The 20961-nt window shown below is 38.6% G+C and overlaps 1 long non-coding RNA gene across 1 annotated transcript in view; it reads right to left on the bottom strand.

Moving 5' to 3' along the window:
* Positions 1-5283, bottom strand: part of LOC132425548 (uncharacterized) — a 117051-nt gene extending 111768 nt beyond the window's left edge. The window contains exon 1 of the long non-coding RNA XR_009519456.1: positions 5197-5283. This is a non-coding gene — a long non-coding RNA (uncharacterized lncRNA). The remainder of the gene's footprint in view (positions 1-5196) is intronic.
* Positions 5284-20961: the final 15678 nt, after the last annotated feature.

Here is a 20961-nt window from a genome sequence, read left to right as displayed (position 1 = left end):
TACATGTTTATTTGATAACATCACTTCCTTGCAAAATACTTAGTGGCTGTCTGCTGTCCAAGAATAAAGTTTAAATTCTTTAATCTAACCTTCAGTCCTCCAAAGTAAACCTCTAAAGTTTCATTATTTCTAGAACTTATTTACTCACTTTAAAAAATATGCTTTCAGGGCTTCCCTGGTGGCACAGTGGTTGAGAGTCCGCCTGCCGATGCAGGGAATGCAGGTTCGTGCCCCAGTCTGGGAAGATCCCACATGTCGTGGAGTGGCTGGGCCCGTGAGCCATGGCCGCTGAGCCTGCGCGTCCGGAGCCTGTGCTCTGCAACGAGAGAGGCCACAACAGTGAGAGGCCCACGTACCGCAAAAATAAAAAAAAGAATCAGCTTAAATCCATTTACCTAAATAAAATTTTCTCTAGAGTATAGTAATGTTTCCCTCAGCTGAAATAGAGCAATTATAGCCTGTATAATTTATTGATAATTTTTCATGGTGTCTTAACTCTATTTTTCTCTTGAAATGTTAAATTTTGAATTAGTATTTCACTTTGTTTTTTTTGCAGTACGCGGGCCTCTCACTGTTGTGGCCTCTCCCGTTGTGGAACACAGGCTCTGGACACGCAGGCTCAGTGGCCATGGCTCACGGGCCCAGCCGCTCCATGGCATGTGGGATCTTCCCGGACCGGGGCACGAACCCATGTCCCCTGCATCGGCAGGCGGACTCTCAACCACTGCACCACCAGGGAAGCCCAGTATTTCACTTTTAAGAGTTTTTTTGTGTGGTAATTTTCCCAGCTAGATTGCAAGGAATTTGGGGGCAGGGTTTTATGCTTCTTGTGTTCCCTCTAGCAATGAGCACATATAAAATCTGTGCCCCCAGCAACTGCTAACTTAGTTGAAAATAAAATTTACCAGCCCCCTGGTTCAGAAGATTAGTTAAGAGCTAAAGATAGACACACAGACACACACACACACAGACACACACACACACACACACACACTCCTCTAGACACATACAAATCTAAAAGCATATGCATCAGAGATTATTTTTATCATGTAAAATTTCAAGCATATACAAAACTATACGATGGGATAATGAATCCCCAATAACTTGTCCAGCTTCAACAATTATCAATGTAGAGCCGGTCTTACATCTCTTTCCTTCCTTCTTTGTTTAAAACCAAATCCCAGGCATAATATCAATATCAGAAATATTTCTCAAACACATTACCGATAAGATACATAATCAAGTACTAAGTCAGTTACTGGACTGGCTTTTATCAGAGTCAAGTAGGAAAGTTGCATGAAGGTAAACCAAATCACCATTTGATAGGCCAAACAGTGGTAGACACAGCTACATAAACTACTTCCTAGTTCTCAAAGAAGCTGTCCAGACACTCCAGCTGCCTTCTCTATAGGATAAACATCTATATAGCCACTTCTATGAATGGATGAACAATTGACTTCCTCTTGAATTACAGTTCATTTACTTAAACGTATCTATGTCCCAGAAGTTAAAATATCATTATTTTAAAAGATGATTATTTTTAAAACCTTTCAACTTTCTTCATTCTCATTTCTCTATTCTGCAAAATGCATTATGAAGGTTCTCTAAATAGCAGTGATTTATACCAGTCATGCTAGTAGGCAGGAACTCAGGCTCAGGAGCTGGTCAAATGCAATTAGCTTGAGAATGTCAGACCTAAGATTTGCTAAAGTATTATATATCAACAACAAAGAAAGCTGCACAGAGATTTGTAGTAATGAAATCCATAGACATGATTGCATTTCTTGTGCTGTTTTGAGATGTCTGTACCAAGAAGTGTACATTATTAAGTATAAATTCAAGATACAAATCAGAATTTATGGACTACAGATATGAAAAGTGGTTTTAAAAAAAATTTAGGGCAAGACAATGAATTCTGAGATCTTGTAGAAAAGATGGCTGTATAAAGAAGGAACAAAAATACTAAATTAGGTGACAAATCAAAGCAGGAGACCATGCATTTTTGATGTTTAAATAATTTTTTTATTCTTTTTGTCAAGTCTCAGAATATTCCCTATTTGCCATTAATATCTGACTTTCAGTTAGTCAAATTTCACAAGTTTTTATGTGCATATCTGTGTACAATCCTTTTATTATCAAAATAATACCACTGCAAGGAAAAAATATTCCAAGATCCAATAGACTGACCAAGTGATTTTTTTATTTGTTTAAATGTCATGGTGGTAAGGAGTATACAATGGAGTTCTGGCAACCACATGCAAATTCCAGCTCTGCCACTAAATTGTGTGGCCTTGGAAAAGTCATTTAAACTTCCTGAGTCTCAATTTCCATTTCCATTAAATGATCCTCAAACTTGTCTGGGGAGCAGGGCCTTTGGAGGCTGTAGGACTCTTGCATGTTATCAAGAATATATATACAGTATACTAGATATTATACTTATTTCCATTACATATACTTAGAACAGTTTTACTTCTAGGGGTAAAAAAAGACTTTGCTATATAAATGCAGGTCTTGACATCCTAAAAGTATAAAAAGACATTTTTTTAAGAAATTATAATTGTAAAATTTTCCTCTGTCCATTCAGAATTTGGGCATTCATTTTGTTACAGCTCAAAAACAAGAGCATTAAGTGACTTTCCTACAACTTAATGATTTTCCTTGTATCATAAAGCTAGTAAGTGGCAGAGTAAGGATTCAAATCCAGGCTGTGGGGCTCTAAGGCACCTTGACCATTACACTGCTCTTTAAGAGTCTCTGAACTAGATGGTCCCTTTTAGCATTAAAATTTCAAGAACCCATTATTAGTTATTCCTAGAAATATTTACTAATAGTGTGCCAAGCATGGTACTAGGAGAGGCAGGAATACAAAGAGGGATCTGATGCCTTTCCCACCAGCTAGGGAGGTAACAATATGGGAAGTGGAAAACAGTGTACAGAATGAGAGCAACAAGGAGCTATAATGTTCCAGATGGCTGAGGTGCTCTCCTATGGGGCACTGAGGAAGGCATGATTAATGGGGGGATGCGTGCTAGAAAAGAGGACTCTTTGGAGAATGCAAGCAATTCCCAGCTGCTAGATTAGAGTGGGATTAGAGAACAGAAACAGGCTTTGCGAGGGGACAGGGGCGGCAATAAATGAGTTCAGTTTTGGAAATGTCGCTGGAGGCAACCACACATGAAACTATAGGACTTGGGATCAGAGACTCAAGCTATACTGGGGTACAGATTCAGTGGTCAATACAGTATTTTAGATGGTGGTTGAAATAAAGAGACATCATTCATTCAGGTGTTGTGGACACGGAAAAAAGGGAAGTGGTCTAAGGCAGAATCCTTGGACGATAAGCACTTAAGAAATGGGCTTTAGAAAATAAATCACAAGGAGTTCAAGACAGAGAAGAGAGAAAAGGTGACCCAGGAGACAGCCATGGATGCCAAGGGAGAAGAGTTCATCACAAAGAAGGTAGTAACAAAGGTTAGATGCCACAAAGAAGTCAAATAAATTGAGAGATAAAAAAATTATAATTTGGTAATCCAGGGTTTTGCTAGAGGACTCATCACCCAGCTTCATCAATTATCAACGCATGCCAATCTTACTTCTCCTTTTCCTCCCCTACCTGTATTATTCAGATGCAGATTTCAGATTTCAACATCAAAAATGTTTTTAGTATACATTATCAATCAGTTACTTACTTTGCTAATGCATATTCAGAGGACATGTGTGAGGCATCCTGATGGTAGGAGATACAACACAAGTGGGAAAGCAAGGACTAGCTTCTCTAAGAGCAGGCTCTCCTTATGAGGAAAGGCAAGAGGCAGGAGAGAGAAGGCAGAAGCAAGGGGAGGACGTGCAGTCAGAGCAACAGGAGATTGGCACTTGTTTTGCCCTCTTGACAATTTTAACCTAGGAAATACAAGAGCTTGCTGATGAATCGCTGGAAAGAGCTGGGGGGAAGGGGAGGGGGAGAGACTGAAAATAAAGAGATGGACTGATGCTGGGTCTAAACGAGACTAAAAGCAGTTGTGGGACTGGGTATGAGCAGAAAAAGGAACTCCATTCTTCTGCGACTGGAGAAAAGGAAGTGATAGTAAAGGCTAAGGTCACTTTATCTGTTCTTTGGAAGATCAGAATGAAGAAATCCATCATTGATAGACTCGATTTTCAACAGGAGAAAGAATAAATCAACATTTTAAGAGAGAGAATAGGGCTTGAAAGAGTTGCTATGGGGAAATGAACTAAGACCCTGCACAGAGGCAAGTAAAGGAGTCATTCACTTGGGGTGGCTGAGGGCCCAGCTGACAGTGGGCGCAGTGAACACTAATATGATTATTTCACTGCAGGTACCTAAGCACAACTGCGGTTCTCTCTGGCCTAGTCTATATAACATGCTACTCTGTAAGACTAAACTGCTGTAGCAGGCTGGCTGGCTGGCTGTCAAGCAGGAAACATTTTTCTCACTAGAGAAATCTCTGTTCTCCAAGTATTTCTTTCTTGCCTATATACTACTCCCAGTTTGGGGAGGTTGAGATTCTCCCCGGTATTTCAGGACTGCTTGAGCTATGGAGCAATGGTGACCAACAGGGGCCCATGCTAATGTTTTGCTCGAGTGTTTTAAAACTTGAGAAATTAAACATAAAAATCTGGATTTTCCTCTTTTGTTATAAAAGTCCAGAGAGCACTTGGTTTGTGTAAAGAATGGGTTGCAGGAGAGTTAGGACCGGTTCACATTCCCTTGTTCACCACAAGCCTCACTAACCTTTCCTTGTAATGTTGATGCCCATGTTTATACTTCCCTCTGCTAGAGAAGAATATTTATTAAGAATAATATTAATCTAATGTTAGGATTTCACCTATACTACAAAATACACACAAGACCATACAAATAATCTTTAAAAGAATTTTAGGCCATTTATTGATGAGCAGGTGAAGGCAATTTTGGAGCTGAAATGCCGTTCTGAGCTCCTCCTCCACTTATTAATGAAACCATCCATCCCTATTCAGCAGGTGAGTCCAAGAATATTATGAAGTTGTGAGCTGTGCTTGATGGGAGAAATCTCACCTGGACTATTGCAATAGCCTCTCAACCAAGCTCCTTGCTCAAACCCTCCTCTTAAGATCTTTCCTCCACACTGCAATATTACTCACATGTGTTGTTTTACAGATATGGAGAGCACAGCCCAAAGAAGTCAAATAACTTACCTAATTCTGCTGGATCGGAGACCAGAATGGAGGCCCTCCTATTTCTTCCAGTACTCTTCAGGTTCCATCTTGTCTTTTTAAATGCTGCTTAATTCCTGAAAACAGAAAATATGATTTTTTTTTTTTGCTAAACTTGTTTATTAAAATTAAGTGCTCCTTGCATTTCACTGTATAGGAATTAAACCTCTGCAGCTGTATCCCCACACCCAAACATATACATGCACCATCTCATTCGGTAGCGAACACACAATCATAGTTTCCTTCCCATGAGACATATTATGCATGAATATAGGGTAATTAGTCTTTAAAAAGATATTTCTACTTCATGAACAGGAGAGCTAAATTAAGCACAAATTAAAAATGTTTTGAAACAAAACAGTCTTCCACCAACATTTCTTATGTCTTTCAGATACTGTTGCAATTAGGTTAGTTAGAAAATCTGTATCTTATTTGGAAAAAGTGTTTACGGGCACTGTGTAAACTTGGCCAAAACCAGTTCTAAAAACTTTTTATTCCTCTCATCTTCTGGAATCTAACACATTTCACAATGGCCCATAGATATGTGCATTCTAATTTTAAAGTATAATGGAACTGGCAAGATGAAAGCCTTGTATTAAACAACTATTCATTAACAACAGCTATACTCTACTTTGGATTACGAGGGAATGAACTGCATGATATTCCACTGTAAATAAATTCTGAGTGGCATTTATGAAAGTATAAGAATGTGATATTTAAAATAAATAATAGGATTCTAATTTAGATTGTATGATAAAAATTTACTGTAATTTCCTGAAAGTTCTGCTGACAACCATAGCAGTCAAGTAAGATATAATAATCTAGAAAGCAGTAGATACAGTCACCTTCTGACTGAGACAATGCAGGACAGGAGTCTGTTATTTATTTAATAAGTAAACACTCAACTGCACCTACTCTGTGCCAATGTTCAAAAGCTTTACAAATATTCTATAACTGAATCCTCACAACCACCAGTGAGGGGTATGCACTATTATTACCCTCTTTTTTTTTTTTTTTTTTTGCAGTATGCAGGCCTCTCACTGCTGTGGCCTCTCCCGCTGCAGAGCACAGGCTCCGGACGCACAGGCTCAGCAGCCATGGCTCACGGGCCCAGCCGCTCCGCGGCATGTGGGATCCTCCCAGACCGGGGCACGAACCCGTGTCCCCTGCATCGGCAGGTGAACTCTCAACCACTGAGCCACCAGGGAAGCCCTACCCTCATTTTTACAGATGAGGAGACCAAGCTGTAGAGACTAAGTAGCCCGTCCCACCATATACCTGACAAGTACCTCTCTCCGGTCAGCAAATAATATCATATTTGACTCTTTGAACATATTCAGGTGACATAGGGGAAAAACAGTTTTTGAATGAGAAAATAGGGCAAAGAGAAGAGAAGCAGATTTGTAAACAGGAGACTCAATGAAGACAGTAACAAAATGCAGGGTTATAAAAAATAGGGATGGTGTTCTGAATAAAGACCTGAAGCTGGAAGTGAACTTAAGAGTTAGTTCAGCCTCTCAGTTTTCAGATCAGATATTGTGGCCAAGGAAGATTAAGTGTTATGTTCAAACTTCCACAACTGATTAACATCAGAGTTGGAGCACTCTCCAACTCTGACACTCTCACTGGCACCATCTCTGAGCCAGGTCTGCACTGAGCACTTAGGGTAAAATCTAAACTAAGGATCCTCACCTCTCAGGAAGTCACCATCCAGAGAAAGAGACCAACTGACACACAAATAATAACTGTAGTGTGAGGTGTCCTGGTAGACCTCTGGACAAAGAGAAAGGATTAACAGTACTTGGGAAAGGGAATATTCTATAGGATGATTAACTGACTGATAAGGAAAAATGTAAAGGACAAGAAAGATTTTGCCAACCAGAGAAGAGAGAAGGCCATTAAAGGCAAAGGACTTAGCCCATAAGACAGACTTGAGTTCTGAAGCAGTGTGGCATGCCCCATGAACACCAGGTACATTAAGTGTATTCATTCAAATACGTTTTACTCAACCAACTTTTGTTGAGAGACTATTATGTGCCAGGTAATGGCAGCTCAAAGATGACTGAAAAAAATGTTGTTGTTTTCAAGTCACAGGGAATTCCCAGTCTAATCTGGGAAGCCAATTAGACTTAAGTGTAAGCAAATTAGACTAAGTACTAAGTGAGAAGTCGTAGCTTATTCTGGGGCTTCACATCTAAATAAGTATTTCTATCTGGAGAGGACATGTTGGTAAGAAAAGGATTTTTTTTTTTTTTTTTTTTTTTTTTTTTGCAGTACACGGGCCTCTCACTGTTGAGGCCTCTCCCGTTGCGGAGCAACAGGTTCCGGACGCGCAGGCTCAGTGGACATGGCTCACGGGCCCAGCCGCTCCGCGGCATGTGGGATCCTCCCGGACCGGGGCATGAACCCACGTTCCCTGCATCGGCAGGCGGACTCTCAACCACTGCGCCACCAGGGAAGCCCAAGAAAAGGCTTTGAGATGAAGCAACGTTTGGTTTGAATCTTGAAAAATGGATAGGTGTTTTGTAGGAGTGTAAGGCAATGAAAATCTAACATAAATAATATCTTGCTGCTTATGTCAGAGACTGTCTGACTTGATAAGAAGGCAATGTTGGTCATTACCTTGTAACTGGATCCTCATGGCATCTGGATGCTACTCAATTAGACAGATGCTGAAGAGAAATAAATAACTCTAAATATATAAACCTCAAGCATAGCCTGTTGTCTCAAAAACAGCTCTAAATGACAGCAGATCACATGAGGTTGCAAAATCCTTTGAAAGCACTTCCCAGTTGAAGGAATCGCAAAATAAAGTGACCACAGCTCTGGAAAATAAATAGAAATCCCCTTCTATTTTATTCTTTTACTTTACAATGTTGGAAAAGCTCAAACAAGCAGTATAGTTTCCTAAACCACACAGGCCGCTCTGTGCTGATGCCCAAACACTTGGAGCAGGGGCTTTGCCTTCATCTCTTTGGGTGGCAACTGAGAAATGGTCCATGGAAAATAAGAGGAACAGATGTGGAAATAAACCAAACTGTGACCCTCAGTCTGGCAGGCTGAAGAAAGCAGATCACCCCAGACCCTTGCTGCACACATGGGGAAGAGGTTAGTGGTGGGAGTGAGCAGGGACAGTGTTGCAGTTTGCATAGGTTAACATGCTGGCTCCAAAGCAAGCAGGTTGATGACTGGATCTGCAGTCAGGGATCAGTCAGCTTCTGATGGGAACTGAGTGCAGCAAAGGACACTCCTTAGCAATGTGCGTACCACCTGTTAATAGTGCCTAACCAACCCTAGACATCTCCAAGTTCGCCTTAAATACCCAAATGATTTGTCAAACACCACGCATGTCTGAACATAATGAGCCAGGCTGCACCAATAAATGTCCTGGAATCACAGGCATTTTTGAACTGAACATCACAGGGTAAGGAACAGAATACCAAGAATACATAAGCCGTAAAAAAAATGAAAATGAACAGAAGGAACAAACATTTTGAAACTCACTTCATCAAGCTAATCAACCAGGGCCTAAAATCAGCAATTCCTCTGAAGCCTCTTTAAGAAGCCCACAAATCACCCCTGTTGACAAGCACAGCTGGCACGCCTCTGCTGGATGGGATCCTAAAGACTAGACATCAGTTGCTCAAAGAAAATTTTTGAAAGGGGCAAGTCCAGTGGACAACAAGCTAGACTCATCCTTTATAGCAGATCCACATTTTAAAGGGAAAACAACGAGAGTGACAGGGTCTCATATAAATGAAACTCTAGTGCTTTCCTTGACCCCATGGGCTTTTCATAAATGGTCTATCTTTTCAGTGCAGTGTAGCATCACCAAAGTGACTGTTTACTTTATTGATTTGTGTTAGATATAGTTACAGACAGTAAGTGATAGATCATATCTGTAAGGCACATGAGGTCAGAAATAAACAACATTTATCCTAAAGTTAGGTACAATATTCTGTGGACCATAAGTAATTAAATTTGTTGAAACTGAATAGATCATTTTAAGTTCTTGAGGATCTTTGCTTCAGATAGTTTTCTTTTTTTTTTAGGACAGTGGATTTAAAGTAATTAAAGATTTTTCCCAAAACACTGTAGCATAAATCTATTTGAAATATAACAGCTAAGAGAGAAAGAGAGGGGGAAGGACAGAGTGAGAGAACAGGTTGTGAGGGGAAGAAAAATGCTAATTCTAATTAACTGGGAATAGTTTGCATCTATATATAACTCATTAGCTGTACTGCATAACAGATGACTGCTTTTCATTTGCTCAGTGATAAAAGATTTCCAGCCCCCAGAGTAAAAGCCCACATGAGATGTTATATCTTCCCATGTGAATAATTATTCAGTCGTCAAGAAAAGACAGAGGCTTTGTCCACAAGTGGCTACCAGATTGAATCAGAATCAAGAGTTCCAGTAGAACTCTCCAGTAGAACTCTTTCCAGCAGAACACATTTTTGTCCTTCACTCATTCTTCATTATTTCAAAAAATTTTGAGTGAGCAGTGAACAAAAAAGACCAAAAATCCCTTTCCTTATATTTGGAGACTGGAGATAACCAACAAAATATATAGTATGTTCCATGTTATATATGTTACACGTTAATAAGTGTTAAGGAGAATAATAAAGCAGGAACTAGGGGTAGGAAACATGAGAGCAGGTTGCAGTTTTAGATCAGGAGAGCAGGGAATACCTTGTTTAGAGAGTGTCATCTGAGTCAAGATCTGAAAGATGTAAGGGAGTGAACTAGGTGGATAGCTAGGAAAATAGAATTCCAGGAAAGGGAACAGCAAGGGCCAAAGGCCAAAGGAATATGTGGTGTGTTTAGTAACACTACAGAGGGCAGTGTGGATGGAGTGGAGTGAGAAGAGGTGTGGCATGGAAAAGGAAACTAGAGTTCTCAGGGATCTAAGTTATCGAGTTACATTAACAGGACTTTTCTTTTCACTTTGATTGAGGTGGGGATCCCTTGAAAGATTTTAAGTAAAATAGTAACATAATATGGTTTATGCTTTATAACAGGATCTTTCAAGAAGACTGTTAGCCGTGCCATGGATGGTTACAACATTCAATTCCAAAAATGTTTGAATTTTTAAAATCTTCGGAGTTAACCTAAAATGAACTCCAAATTCCTCATTTTACAGTGATGAGATTAAAATATAGTGATGATGAGTGACTTTCCCAAGGTTATGCCAGTAGTTGATGATTGAGCCAAAATTGTTCAATCTGGAGTAGACTGGAAATAGAACTGATGAGTTCTATAGTTTGAAACAGAGAAATGCACTGATTTATTTGGAAAGAGCCCATATGCAGAGGGCTAACTGACAAGATCTAATCACAATTTAGGTTTCTACTTGATCTGGTAATTTAATGTAATCATAGCCTAAATCTTCATTCATTATTCGTACCCCAGTGAGAATGATGTCATTTAGCTTTCCCCATATTCTAGATGTTCTTAACACTTTTAGAAAAACTGGGAACTGAGGAATAGGTTTACCATAGAGTAGAAAGGACTAATTTGTCTATAGACTGGATAAAGTAGACATGACTCTAGGTTCAGTAAAAATCACCCTTGGCTAAAGAGGAAAAGTATTTAGTAGGACTGAGAGCCTGTCTTAGAGAAGCTGTTTCAATGAATAACCTTTGAGCACATAGACCATGACCACCTTTAGGTTATTCATATGGCTATGCACCTGAATATAACCCCTTCTCGTTCTTCAAAAGTTAGATCTGGGACAGACAGAGCTTCCATATGGAACATGGTCCTCTTTAGCCCAAAGTACGGAGTTCCTCTGGGGCACTGTTTGGTTGATTTCTACAACAAGAAGCTACATGTTCTTCAAAGATGGCATCCTTTCCTCATAGGTGGAGCTGTCATCCTCCTGTAGCCTGAGTACTGAGGCTGAGCCTTTGTACTAAGTAAAAAGATCAAAATTCGATTTGGACAAATTCCCATCTGGTGGGAATCTGAGTACCTTTCATAATACAAAAAAAAAAAAAAGTACAGTTTTAAAACTTAAAACACTCAAGAACCAAGTGTTACTAAAAATAAGCCCAAGAAAAATTTAAAAGCCCATACAAATTCTAAGTTAGACAAGCACTGTCAAAACCCCAGGGGTATGCCAGTCTTTTGAACACTGCCACCATAACCACATCAAGGCATGCAATAAAGGGTTCCAATGAATCAGATTATGAAATAGACAACTGAGCATCCACACATTCTTTTGTCTCACAGTTTAAAAAGAAGAGGGAAAAAAAAGTGGCTAGTATTCTCATGTCTTATTAATAAGACTAAGTTATCAAAACAGAGCCTATCAGAGGTAATACTGGGACAACTCAACTGATGGAAAACATGATTAAGGATTGCAGGATGGGTTATAGAAAGAAAAGGCAAGAGAAAGGAGGACCCCCAGGAGGCTGTTGTCATCTAGATGCCATGCTGTGTGGAAGGTGAGAAGGGACCGATTCCAAAGTCAACATAACTACAAAGGAAAGACTGGCCTCTGCAGAGATTTCAACTGAAAAACTGATTAAAACATGGTGATTAGCTAGATCAATAGATAAATTTTTTTAAACTCTAGAACTTCACATACAGATGGCCAAAAAGCACATGAAAAGGTGCTCAACATTGCTAATTATCAGAGAAATGAAAATCAAAACTACAATGAGGTATCACCTCACACTGGTCAGAATGGGTCAGAAGTCTACAAACAATAAATGCTGGAGATGGTGTGGGGAAAACAGAACCCTCCTGCACTGCTGGTAGGAATGTACACTGGTACAGCCACTATGGAGAATAATATGGAGGTTCCTTAAAAAACTAAAAATAGGGCTACCATATGTTCCAGCAATCCCACTCCTGGGCATATATCCAGAGAAAACCATAATTCTAAAAGATACAGGCACCCCAATGTTCACTGCAGCACTTTTTACAATAGCCAAGACATGGAAGCACCCTAAATGTCCATCAACAGAGGAATGGATAAAGGAGATGTGGTACATATATACAATGGAATATTACTCAGCCATAAAAAAGAATGAAATAACGCCATTTGTAGCAACATGCATGGACCTAGAGATTATCATACTAAGTAATTCAGACAAAGAAAGACAAATATCATATGATATCACTTGCATGTGGAATCTAAAAAAAATGATACAAATGAACTTATTTACAAAACAGAAATAGACTCACAGACTTAGAAAACAAATTTATGGTTACCAAAGGGAAAAGGTGGGGGGGAAGGGATAAATTAGGATGTTGGGATTAACATATACACACTGCTATATATAAAATAGATCATCAACAGGACCTACTGTATAGCACGGGGGACTCTACTCAATATTCTGTATGGGAAAAGAATCTGAAAAACACCTGAAACTAACACAACATTGTAAATCAACTATACTCAAACATAAAATTAAAAAAGTTTTTAAAAAGTGAAAAAGAGGGGCTTCCCTGGTGGTGCAGTGGTTGAGAGTCTGCCTGCCGATGCAGGGGACACAGGTTCGTGCCCCGGTCCAGGAGGATCCCACATGCCGCGGAGCGGCTGGGCCCGTGAGCCATGGCCGCTGAGCCTGCGCGTCCAGAGCCTGTGCTCCACAACGGGAGAGACCACAACAGTGAGAGGCCCGCGTACAGCACAAAAAAAAAAAAAAAAAAATGTGAAAAAGAAAAAACTCTAGGACTTCAAATCTAGCATGTTAGAGTAGAATCACTGACAGATGTAAGCAGTTAAAAAAAGAATTTGGATTAAAGAGACGAGAATAAAATAGAAGCTGCCATTCACTGACCATTTCCCACGTTCTAGGCACAGCACATTCATTATCCCATTTAATCCTCTCAACATCTCTATAAGAATTGGTTTATTCATGTACTTATTTTTTCATAAACAGTTATCAAGTGCCTACTGTGGACCAAGCATTGTCCTATGTAAACATTATATTTTTATACCTAAGGAAAGTGAAATTCAGACAGGTAAGGCAACTTGTCCAAGGTACCCTAGCCAGAGCTGGGATGCAAACCAAGATTTGATGGATTCCAGTTTCCTGTTATGAGTTTTAGTTTTGGATTTGTTCAATTCAAAAGATGACAATAAATAAAATAGGACTGGAGAGCCACAAAGCAAGTGGCAGTAACTGATTGAGGAAGGACCAGGACACTAGGGATCTGTGTGTGTTTTGGGGGGGGCATAAAAGGGAGAAGCAGTCTTATTACCCAGGCACCTTTGAGAGCTCTGACCTTGGATAATAGTATGGAGGGTCTAAAGTTATAAATCCAGGTGCAACTGCTGCTGGATTTTCTGGTCTCTAAGATAAGAAAGGATGTTGTAGAAGTGAGATGGCCCCTTATCACCTGTGAAATTCAAAACAGAAACTGACAGTCTCCACAATATTCAAGATATTAATGACACATTAAGTTATTCAGTTCTCACAGACTAGATAAGCCTGTGTTATTTATATTTTAAATTAGTACCATTCAGGGTTGAATTGTGTCTTCCCCGAAAGGTATATTGATGTCCCATACCCAAGCAGCTCTGATTGTGACCTTATTTGAAAATAAGGTTGTTGCAGATGTAATTAGTTAAGATGAGGTCACATTGGAGTAGGGTGGGCCCTTCTTTCCTATAAGAAGAAGAGATGCAGAGCCACACCAGGAGATGTCATGTGATGACAGAGGCAGAGACTGAAGTGATGCACCTATAAGCCAAGGAACTCCAAGGACTGCCTGCAGCACCAAAAGCAAAGAAAAAAGGCATGGAACAGACTCTTCCCCAGAGTACCCAGGAGGAGCCAACCTTACAAACACCTTGATTCAGACTTCTAGCCTCCAGAACTGTGAGAGAATAAATTTCTGTTGTTTTAAGACGCCCAGTTTTATGATACTTTGACAGCAGCCCTAGGAAACTAAAACAAGTGCTTATCAAACCAAACATTTAAATCATGCTTATGATGTCCAGGAACTGTTCTAAGTACCACATAATATTAATTCATTTAAGCACCAGAACAACCTAAAATGCTAAGTACTACTACCTCCATTTTACTGATGAAGAAACAGAGCCATAGTGAGTTGAGATAACTTGCCAAAGGGAGACCTGGGATCAGAGCTCAGACCCGCCCAGAGTCTCTGGACTGAACCACCAAGCTCTTCTGTGTGCCATTCTCCCAAGACTTCCTATTGCCCCTGCTTTTCAGGATGCCATCGCTGGTACTCAGTCTCATTCCCAAAGCACTGGTAATCTTGAATGACAGAATCTCCAAATGATGATAAAGAAGGCTCATTTATGTACTGCTATAGCATTTTAGCAGATGTTTCTCACAGACAGTTTCACATTTAATCCTTGAAACATTCTGTGGTTGGCCTAATTATTGTCCTTATTTTACAAGCGAGGAAACTTACGCTCCAAGAGGTTAAGAACTTAGCCCTACCTCCATAACTGGGCCTGGAAGTGTTGGACATTAAGTGGAGGTCCCGTGACTACAAAGTATCCACTCTTTCTTTTACACAGCCCTTCCTCTGTGAAACCATCTGTGGCTCCATCCTCACTCCCACTCCCACACCCAAAGAAATGACTGCTTCTTTCTTTATGTTCTCATCATATTCTGCAAAGCCACATATTTATACTACCTTCCCTGCCGCCTGGGAAAATGAGCAAGGGGACCAAACGTATTAATTATTTTGTACCTAATACCTAGCACAGAGCAAAGAGTAGCATAAAATAGGTATTTGCTGAAGGAAAGAATGAATAAACAATCAATGGCACTGAAATGCAAAATATTCCTTCATCTTTCAATGAAAAAACAAGGTGCATGAGAGTGACTACCTGATAACAACTTTCTGTAGTACTTCCACAACAGACAGTGAAGAAAGCTTTGAAATAAACATGTTCACCACGTGTAGTATAGAAAAATGCATTACTGTGGTTTCTACAAAAAAACAGGCATCAGTAGACCTTAAATTAAATCTTATATATTCAGCCTCTCCTCCTCACCCATCTAGTCTCATTCCCTAGAAGTCCAGGTCCTTGGGAGAACTCTTTGTATTTGCTGATCAAAGAATCTTTTGTTTTGTGGAGCTTGTTGATAAAGATGGGACACAGTGATTTGAATGGCAATTACATAGTGATGGTAAATGTGTGTGTGTGTGTGTGTGTGTGTGTGTGTGTGTGTGTACTGCAAAACAGTTTTGTAGGATGAACAGAAGTTACACTAACCTTTTGACTTTTGTTAACTGCTCACAACATTGTTATAAAATAAAACAGAATAAAGCAAAGCATGTGATTAACTGTATGGAAGACTGATGAGAGATTTCACAAATCTGTCCAGAAGGTGGTTTATGTATCGGAGAACTGGACAGCATCCCTTTTGGTGGTTGCCAATTCTCTTCTGGAGTCATCTTTTTGCTTCATTATTAAGAAAGACAGGATACTCCCTTCCTCAAGGGGCCAAAAAACAGACCCACTCCACAAGAAGCCAGGACCAATGTACCTTAACAAGGAAGCTGAACTAGGTTTGCCTCAGGGCAACATACTCCCACAAGTCCCATAAACTTTCCAGGAATCCACCAGGTTAGCCAAAAGAAACAATACACTGAAGTTGAAGGAAAAGAAAGAAGAAAAAATAAAAAGAATCCACATGCAACTAAACTATCTTTCCATGTAATCCCCAGCTGCCTCAAATTGGCAGTTCTATGACAGCAAGAGTTAAGAACAAAAGAGCTATCAGAAACTTCTTTTCCTTATGTGGCAATCTTGCATGTGAAGGTCCAGACCAAGTCATAGAACAATATGGAAAACACATGTATGTGTTGTTGATTGACTATGAGGATACAGTCAACCTCTTGTCAGCTTTGTCAACAGCCTAGATGACAGCTGTTTGACTTTCAATTCTTGTTTGCTTTCTCACCTCCTTTGTCAACTTATTCCATATGCAGCCCACAGGCAAGGAAGGAAATTTGAAGTCTACATTGTAGGACAGGCATTCATTGCAGTAAATGAAACTATTTCCATTTCCTAAGAGCTGCTAGAGAAAACCATTTTAAAATGCACACAATTTAACTGTGTGACCTTGGGCAAGTCACTTAACCTCTCTGTGCTTCAGTCTCCTTATCTTGTAAAATGGGAGTAATACCTACCTCACAGGGTTATTGTGGGGATTAATTAGATATAATGTCTGTAAAGCATCTAAGCTTCTTGAAGATGGCACCATATAAATACAAAATAATATTTATTAAAGCTGGTTTATTTGTGAGAAAAAATAGACACACACTGGCAATATAGTGTGGAAATACAATGAGCCTGAATTGACAGGAGTCATTCTGTTAAATGATGATTTATTGATAGTAAAATTGGAGATCAAGGAGTTGAGCTAAGGAACAAAATGGAACAAACGTTCCACAGGAAGAGCAAGGTGGCTTGATGTTTTCTCTGAAAATTGTGGTTCTCAGAACAGCAAGCAAATCATACTAAATCTACATTTAAAAATGTTCTTCCTCTTAAGTATTTTTATAAATATTCAAGTGGATAGACAGTTGTAAGTTTATCAACATATAGTGTGTACACATCTTCCCATTTGTGTCAATTAATCAAGCATGTTTGGTAATTTAAAAAAATTATTTAAATTATTTTTTAAAAAATAATTTGAATAACTTTACCCTCCACTTCATTCAGTAATTCAGTGAGCTCATGCTCTGCAGTAAACGTGAATCTCTATGCTCTCTGTCGTGCTAAGGTTTTGCCACAATAGGCCATAACAGGGCCCAGAACACAAGCTAACCACTGCATCTGATGCTCAAATGGAGAAAAAGTCATCTGTTCCAACATCTGTTCCAATCCACTGTGTTGGATTTAATGAGATATAATACATCAGAACAAGCATGTATACATAAAACCAGGCATGTTGAATAAACTAAAAAGCCCAAGGGATTTTTACATATAATTTTGGCAATTGGTAATTTTTAACTTCAATATTTATGGTATTATCTAATCCACCATAAAATGTAATCCCATTATATAACTTTGTAAATATGTACCTATTATTCTAGACTGTCCATACCATTCCTCTCCTATACACATAAAATTGAGGACTAACTGCAATCAATAGTTAATAGAAATTTCTAGAAGTCAATAAAACTTATTACTTCCTCCTCCCATAACATGTAAACCACCAATGAAGTTATTACTTTTTAGATGAGACCACATCAATGGAGGCTATTTGACAGAAAAGATTATGTCTATGTGTTAGAATATCTGACATTTAAATAAATAACGATGTCACAAAGATAATGATGTCACAGAAGAATAAACAAAGACCAAAAGGAAATGGAGGAGAATGTTTATAATACAACTGGGAAATTAAGGGATGACGACAAAAAAAGTGCTATTTTTTGCATGATGATGAAGCTAAGGGCAGGAGCCCTTACATAACCATGATAAATTACTTAATTTTAGCTCTTTAAATATTACAAGCCATATGTATTTATAATTTATATATATTTATCTATATATGTAATTTAATTCTTTCACTCACTCTCCATCATAGACATGACAAATATTATCACAGACAAAAAGAAATTAAATAAACCTATACAAAGTAATACAGCTAGTTCATGAACTCATGTCTTCTTACTCCAAGTCTAGACCTTTTCCCATCATGAACGTTGTTGCATTCCCTCTAAATAAATAGTAAATACCAGCTAAAGAGTTTTGGAGAACACAGGAGTGAAATCTAAGGTAAGTTAAGGGTGAATACTGAAATAAAAGTGAAAAGTCATCTACAAAACTCTCGAGCAGAGTGGGTAAGAAAAAGAATAAAATCATTTATATTATTTAATAAAAGTTTTGATTTATCTTGTTACATGAGTAATTGTTGGTATTGTATTTATCTATAGCACTTTATTGCCTTCATTTATATGTACATCCAGTCAGTTACTAATCATCATCAAGCATGTACCAGACAATGGCTGGGCACCAGGAAAGCAAAGAAGCAGTAAGCATGGATCCCACTCCTTGCCCCAGAGGAGTTCATGATATTCTAAACTGAACGTAAGGGAACATAATAAGGTCATCATCACAAGAAAAATGAGGACTTCTTTGTCAAATGAGGATGGTCAAGCAGATGGTAAAGACAGAGAAAATGCCAAAATATGTAAACGTATTGCCAGGGTTTGGCTTTCCTAAGTTGAAACTGGAAGAACACAAAGATATACAAATAGTGGAAAATAGCAACCATCATCAATTGCTTAAAGACAGAATTTCAGATAAATATAGCTGTGGATACCCGAGTCACGCTAATGCTTTGTTATTCCTTCAGACTGATATACTTTAAGTAGTTAACATTTATTTAGACAAAATACAGAATATTGTATGAGAAAAGAACAGAATTGGAGCCCCCTCGTGGCTGTCCCCAGCTTCTCCTCTAAGGTCTTAAACAGTCACATTCTGTTCCCAGCTGCACATCCTACTATACTAGGAAAATAGCAGCCCTACAGTTAATTGTCACCCTCCTTTAGATTGGCAGCTTAGGGACAATATATCTCATGTCTCAAATGGCTTATGAAAGTATTACTTTCAACCAGATTTTTACTAGAAATGATTTAGAAACATAATTTGATATATCTTTTTTATGTATTCCATAATATTTTAGCAACCTAATGATGGTTTAGCCTCCCTTACAGTTCAGGACCCATATAAGTATCCACCTACCCTACTTCTTAATCCAATAATATTCCTGTAACTATTCCACACAGGCGCAAAATCGACTTAAAAGCTCTGCAAGAGCATGTTTTCAAATTTGAGATGGACCCTAATGTCTCCCATAAAAGGCAGATGTTCCCTTAACCCTACTTTAATCTTGTCAGGAATTCGAAGAAAAGCTAATATTTCTCCTCTTTTGCTGATTTCAACCAGTAAACAATGGGTGTGTGAGCAGGCTTCACAGGGTTTACATTGGAATTATTTACTTGAACATAAAGTTCCGTACTTAAATTGAAAAGAGGACAATAAGTAAGAAAATAACCTTTGAAATAACAGAACTAAGACATTTTCAGTAGATCATCAGGTCCTCCAAAGCAGAGGAATTATTCCCCCAAAACACAGTTGCTTGGGCTACTATAAAAATTACCTAATGAAAGATGCATTTCGGCTTCCTAAGGACTATTACCCTTCTGTGTTCCTAACCCTATAGGTAGAAATTGCTCCCTTACCAGTAACAGGAGTCTTATTTTTTGTATACTTAAACTTATGAATAAATACACTATTTAAAATCTTCAGTGGCAGTCCTTCTCCAGATCAGGATGATATGTGCCACAATGATCTTATCACAACGTGGGACAGAAAACGGCTATTGAGGTCATCCTAGCAACAACAACCTCTGTTGAAGCAGAAGCACATATTATCTGATAAAATAAGGCAACTCAGCTATTCTTTCAGCTCAGCGTGCCTTTTCATCTGCTGTTGTCATCATAAAATTCCCAAGTGTTGGTTTTCCAGTCACAGATGCCTCTTTCAGATGAAGTAGGCTCATGCAATTGTCTGCTCTAGAGGAAGCCACTACCAATCGTGCACTCCTTCATACTGAGCTCGAAGTCATTCTGAATATGATTCTCTGTCCTACTCTGGAGTACAGGCGTGGTCCGTGAAGAACATTACCCAAATATGATTTATTTCCATATAAGACTTATTTCCACATAAGATTTATTTAACTATTTGGGAAGAATTATTTCCCAAATACAATTTTGGAAAACCAACTCAAAATGTCTAATTAGACTGGGTTAAAGATGAATAAAATACTGGAGATTATGGCTCTAAATGTTTGCTTTCAAAGTGAACAAACTCATTAAAAGAACTTGCATTATGCAGAAATTTTGTAAAACATATGAGAAGCAGAATATTAAGAAAAATACACATTTGTGTGAAAACAATTATTCAATCTGGTAATCAAAATCATACTCCTAGTAGAGGAGATTAAAAAGGAAAGTGTCAAAATAAAATTTATGACACCACTTTTTGTATATATCCTAAACCGGATCAAATGTAAAGCGGAAAATTATGCAGAAAACTTAAAATCAATAATATAATGAAAGGCAGTGTGCTGCCCTAAATACATAGTAATTTAAAGCTGGAAAGAACTTCAGAAATAATCTAAGCATTTAGATTATTATATTTAGCATTTAGATATTCAGATTAATAACCTGCTCGTTTTTTCAAAAAGAAACTGAAGCCCAGCGCAATTAAAATTTTGCCTACAGTTATACAACTAGTTAAGGAGAGAACCAAGACAAGGTTCTCATGCCTCTCAGTGTAGTACTTTCTTCCCACTTTCACTTAAAATAAATGACAGCAGAAGATAAGCCTTTAACTTTAAATAGGATAAGGATTGTGTGTACCTAGGGACCAGTTCTTCTCTGATATTTTCCTATGTGCCTCTATCCCAGCTCAGCTCAGCCCAACATGAGGAAGAAGAAACAAACTACAGAAGCAAAGGAGGGTCGTCTCTTTAGGTAGAATTGTGCCTGTAAAATCAAGGAAGGAGAGTAGTAGCAATCATCTTAGATGGCAGCAATGACACAGGGGAATGGCAGGGCGGTGGTAAAAAACAGATGTTGTCTTTCCTTAAGTACAACAGTAATTCAACTTAATTGATTCAAATTGTATGTATTAAATGCTTGGTAACTGCAGCACTACTCTCACTCTTAAAAAGAAGAGTAAAGAAAAGCTTTATATATTAAGACAAAAGGAAAGTATCATAA

The sequence above is a fragment of the Delphinus delphis genome, chromosome 5 (assembly GCF_949987515.2).
Source record: "Delphinus delphis chromosome 5, mDelDel1.2, whole genome shotgun sequence".
NCBI classification, from domain to species: Eukaryota; Metazoa; Chordata; class Mammalia; order Artiodactyla; family Delphinidae; genus Delphinus; species Delphinus delphis.
The sequence above is the reverse complement of the archived record's forward strand: the minus strand, read 5'-3'. Positions and strand labels throughout refer to the sequence as shown.